Consider the following 6000-nt stretch of genomic DNA (forward strand, 5'->3'; position numbering starts at 1 on the left):
GTGACACTTATCGGCTGAGGATGACACGGCAGTCGGTCGCTACCGTTCGGTTTTCCGAGACCTATTCAGATGGAGTTTATCTTCAACCTGGTGCGTCGGTGGGGTGGTTACCTCCATGCTCATGGCTGTTTTGCCTGATTGGCATAGCGATTCTGGACTGTACGGTCTTCGAATGAAAACTTTTTGATCGCCTCTTACATTATGTGTACTGAATGACCAGGATTTGAAGACAGTGAAGGAATGTTACAGACGTCATCTGAGCGACTTATTATTCCGTAGGCGAAAATGGTAACAACGCTGCCACGACCTCTGCAGGCTTGTGTACAGGGCAAAGTAGGGGGAAGCACTCTTTGTGCATTCCAGTCACGTGCTCCGTCGCTAACTGCCCGTCGTTCGCGGATAATAATTAAAACTTGGAGTGCAGCGGCGGCGGTGATTGGTTTAGGGACGGTCGGTCCACCGCCTCTGCACGGTGGCACGGGCGGAATGCCAGATGGTCTGCGCTCTCTCTCTCTCTCTCTCTCTCTCTCTCTCACACACACACACACACACACACACACACACACACACACACAGAGAGAGAGAGAGACAGAGAGAGAGCACAGCACGTCGGCCAGTGGCCAGTGGTAGCTCGCGGAATCGTGCCTGGGTTGTCAATGCCGGCCAGGTCCGGTCGCTATTTTTGGAGCCGGTCGCCTCCTCCAGAATTCCAGCGCGAAATCTGGCACTGCTGGCAAAGGCGCGAGAGCTGGATGATGTCGCGTGAAAGTGAGGCAGCTGGCTTCTTCATCACACAGTCCATATATGGGGATTTACCTTCCTGGCGGAGTAAGACTTATGTGCCGGCTCGGGACTCGAACCCTGAACCTTGCTGTAAGTTGATCACGTCATTTGAGACGTCAGGTGTCACCTCACATTTTTATTCATGCTTAGAAGATAATGTTTCTTCACACGTAAAGAAATATATAAATTTGCCACTGGACTCAGTCCTTGTTTGATGCAGCTATGTGATTACAAAAGTACTGTATGGAAAAGAAATTGTTTAGAAGAGTATTAGGCTCCTATTACGATCACGCGAAAGATGCGTGCTCTAGGTGAACGCACCAGAAGGAAGCTAGGCCCACTCCTTGACGGTCCTACCAGTAAAGGGATTGAGGATGGTTGGGATGACGCGTGAGTACGCGCAAAAGTAATGATTGAGTTAATATTTGTGATAGAATATTGAGAGTGTAAAAGAAGACGCGTGTATTGCTAGTAAAATAATGACTCAGTTATATTTCACAAGATGTCTGACTTTTTAACCAACGTGGTATATATAGGAGGTAGGCAAAATATGTGATCACCTGTACTTACTAGGGACTGGTTCATTAGTAAGGGGTTGGACCCCTATTTGCCTGAAATACAGCTGCGATTCTTCTTAGAATACTGGCACACAATGATTGTATAGTCTCCAGTGGAATGTTATGCCACTCTTCGATCAGAAGCTCCTGCTCTCCAATACCGTTCTCACAAGGGTTCGATATTGTTCAAGTCCGGGGACTGTGCTGGCCAGGAAAGACGATTCAGTTCAGTTGCATGTTCCTCATACCACGACTGTACTGTCCTGAGCGTGTGAATTGTTGCGTTATCGTCCTGAAATATGGCGTCATTGTTATGGAACAACATTTGAATCATCGGGTGCACCTGACCACCTAAAATGTTCACATAATCGTTGGCTGTAACACGGCCTTTGAGAGTACTGATGGGACCAGCATAATACCATGATATGGTTGCCCACACCATCATACTTGCACAATCATACTTGCACCTCCATGTAAAATGTTGGAATCAAGCAATCAGGATTGTAGGCGTCTTTTGGCGTTCTTTAGACTTAAACCCGGCTCGATGTTGGAAATGAAAACGTTGACTCGTCGGACCATATGACGTGTTTCCACTAATCAACCGTCCAGGATTTATGCTCCTGACACCACGTCTTACGCTTCTTTGTGTGCGTTGTCGTCAGTAATGGTTTCGGTATTGCAGATCGTCCATGAACATTCGCTTTATGGAGTTCTCGGGATACATTGTCGATAGATACAGGGTCTCGAAGGTGGCTCTTGATCTCTGCAGTCACTTTATCCGCCGTAATTTAGCGTTGATTGTACACATTTCGTGTTAGCGTATGATGATCTCTATCGTTTAGTTTTGATTTGCGCCCACTATTACATTTATACTATGATGTCTTTCCATGTTTTGTGTTTTCTCTTGAAACATTCAGTAAGTTGGCTGTCTTGGTTGCTGAAGCTCCACCTAATCGGAACTCTTACAATCTGCCCTCTTTGGAGCTCCGTTAGGTCTTTCACTGCACGTAGGTCTCGGCCTCTGAATGCAAATACGAAGTGTGCACTACTCGTAAACAACCTGCACTGATACCTAATCCGTACTGAACACGCACAGTCTAGCGTGACACGTACCTTACCAGTGTTGTTGACCATCAGCCGGCCGGAGTGGCCGAGCGGTTCTAGGCGCTTCAGTCTGGAACCGCGCGACTGCTACGGTCGCAGGTTCGAATCCTGCCTCGGGCATGGATGTGTGTGATGTCCTTAAGTTAGTTAGGTTTAAGTAGTTCTAAGTTCTAGGGGACTGATGACCTTAGAAGTTAAGTCCCATAGTGCTCAGATCTATTTTGTTGACCGTCAAACACATCCGACCCATTACTACCACTGTTTGCATTATTTTGCCTATCCCCTGTATATACAGGGTGATTCAAAAAGAATACCACAACTTTAAAAATGTGTATTTAATGAAAGAAACATAATATAACCTTCTGTTATACATCATTACAAAGAGTATTTAAAAAGGTTTTTTTTTCACTCAAAAACAAGTTCAGAGATGTTCAATATGGCCCCCTCCAGACACTCGAGCAATATCAACCCAATACTCCAACTCATTCCACACTCTCTGTAGCATATGAGGCGTAACAGTTTGGATAGCTGCTGTTATTTCTCGTTTCAAATCATCAATGGTGGCTGGGAGAGGTGGCCGAAACACCATATCCTTAACATACCCCCATAAGAAAAAATCGCAGGGGGTAAGATCAGGGCTTCTTGGAGGCCAGTGATGAAGTGCTCTGTCACGGGCTGCCTGGCGGCCGATCCATCGCCTCGGGATAAGGTTTCATAACTAACCTTTTTCGTAGGACTCTCCATACAGTTGATTGTAGAATTTGCAGCTCTCTGCTAGCTCTGCGAGTCGATTTTCCTGGGCTGCAAACAAATGCTTGCTGGATGCGTGCTACATTTTCATCACTCCTTCTCGGTCGTCCAGAACTTTTCCCTTTGCACAAACACCCATTCTCTGTAAACTGTTTATACCAACGTTTAATACACCACCTATCAGGAGGTTTAACACCATACTTCGTTCGAAATGCACGCTGAACAACTGTCGTCGATTCACTTCTGCCGTACTCAATAGCACAAAAAGCTTTCTGTTGAGCGGTCGCCATCTTAGCATCAACTGACGCTGACGCCTAGTCAACAGCGCCTCAAGCGAACAAATGTACAACTAAATGAAACTTTATAGCTCCCTTAATTCGCCGACAGATAGTGCTTAGCTCTGCCTTTTGTCGTTGCAGAGTTTTAAATTCCTAAAGTTGTGGTATTCTTTTTGAATCACTCTGTATATCCGCAGTTAGTACCGAGAAACAAACTGTAAAAATAATAATTGTAACTAAAGGCCGAATAATTCTGGGTGTCTTCCATCATTTCATCATTTTCCTGCAAACTGTCACCGCACAAGTTCTGAAACATCCCCTTAGAAAAATTAATGAATTACTGTGCTGATAAATCCGTTACGTTATTTGATTTTCAAACAGCTGAGCAGAACTGAACATACTCAGACATTACTCTCTTAACTTATTCTGATCAGCACTAAACTGACACACAATATTTTTAGCGCAACGCAATCTGACTTTCAGTAATCCCTACAAAAGAATGGCCCTGACTAACAATAACCTATACCTTTCATGAATCACTTACCTCACAAAAATCTTCGTTACTCAAACTACTGCAATACAGCGTGCGCCATTACTGCCAGCTTAATAAAAGATTCTAACTACTGAAGGTACTAACTACTGATAGGCATAGTTAGCGAAGGAAATATTTTGATAGAGAACAAACAATGTATTTAACTTAATAGTCTTCAAAAGTCATTATATATAATCAGTTCATGATATACAGTATTACAAATTTCGTTTTTCTGACGGACACACGTCCAGATCGTCCACTCTCAAAACTCTGCCATATCTCTTCCCACATCCATCACTGCTGGCGACTCACCTCGAACTGCGCAACGCTACGCGCTGTTCACATTCAACTGCCCAACACTACAATAGCAAATATTGCAACAATGCAACCCAGCCACAGACTTCGCACAGCACAGTCAGTGATTTTCATATAGAGCGCTACGTGGCGTTACCAACATAAAAACCTAAACAGCCTACTTACAGTTGTGACGCATGCAAATATTCCTCACAGCCATCCTGAAGGTAAAAAACAACACATTATTCTTTTCAAGCGTAGAGCTTAGCACACTGACTATGGGAGCCAGTGCTCAAGTGAAAATATTACATGTTACAGACTCCTTCAATAACATTTCTTTTTGCAATCAGATTAGATTATATAAAATTTAACATCGTTGCACAAATAATGTAAAAGATCACATTTACAGGGTCGTACGGAGCAGTAAAACATTCTTATACGACAGAACAAACATTCAAAAGTGGGGTAATTAAATAATTGTACTTAGACTGCTAATTAACAATGCATGAGATTCATGTAGCCGGCCGCGGTGGTCTCGCAGTTAAGGCGCATAGTCCGGAACCGCGCGACTGCTACGGTCGCAGGTTCGAATCCTGCCTCGGGCATGGATGTGTGTGATGTCCTTAGGTTAGTTAGGTTTAAGTAGTTCTAAGTTCTAGGGGACTGATGACCACAGAAGTTAAGTCCCATAGTGCTCAGAGCCATTTGAACCATTTTTTTTTTTTTTTGAAATTCATGTAGTTACAGTATACATGTATCACTGTGCTAACTATGCAACAGCTGTATTACATTGTCTTCTGTGCTCTTACAGAACTGAGCTATACAGAACAATTCATGAATTGTATTCACAGTTCCACTTCTATCAGTAATTTTTTCCTACTTTTCAAACTTCAGAGATGGTATTCTTCAGGTATTGGTGGACTAGTACCCCTGGAAGGTAGAAAGATAAGAATTTGTCGTGCCACTGGCGACGAGATCTTTAGAGATGGAGTATCAACTCGTATCACGGGAGAGATGCAAAATAAGGCCGTGTCATTTCCAGATCCTTAAATGATTTAGTAGAGGACCGAGAAACCTAAATTTGGTTGGCTGGACGTGTACTGGAAGAGCTGTCCTGTAGAAGGCGAGTCCAGTGCGGTGACTAAGCACTATTGCAAGCAGTGGTATTGATGAGAAACGGCCCAGTCACTGCCTAGAGGACTGTTTGCCGAAGCATCAAAACAACATGTACACCATTCCAGGTTGAAAAATATATTTGGAATATATTCTCCCTTAGGTTTTGGTTAAGCAGTTTCTGCGCAGTTTCTTAAGAATGCTACTCCAGAAATAAAAAAGTACTGTGGGGATAAGGTGACCCTAACACTGTTAACGTTGAGATGCAATTATTGTGTTGAACTGATTATAAAACGAATTTGTAATTTTCTATATTGTATTTTTCGAGACTCAGATCGCATAAATGGCATCAAAATTCTTCAATATGTAATATATTCCATTCTCCTGATGATAACTTTCTAAAGTGTCAAAACCGGCTATGATAGAGCTCGTGTAAGATTGCTTGCCCCGTGCGCAGAAACGCATTCTCGTTCTCAGCGCTGTGTGGCTCCACTCCACTGTTCTGAAGGGGGAGCTGCGTCAGTTTTCTGCCACCTACGGAGCTGTGCACTTCGTTCGTTATGAAAGATACGTTTTCTGCCTGCCTCGC

This window comes from Schistocerca americana, chromosome 3 (assembly GCF_021461395.2).
Source record: "Schistocerca americana isolate TAMUIC-IGC-003095 chromosome 3, iqSchAmer2.1, whole genome shotgun sequence".
In the NCBI taxonomy this organism is placed as follows: domain Eukaryota; kingdom Metazoa; phylum Arthropoda; class Insecta; order Orthoptera; family Acrididae; genus Schistocerca; species Schistocerca americana.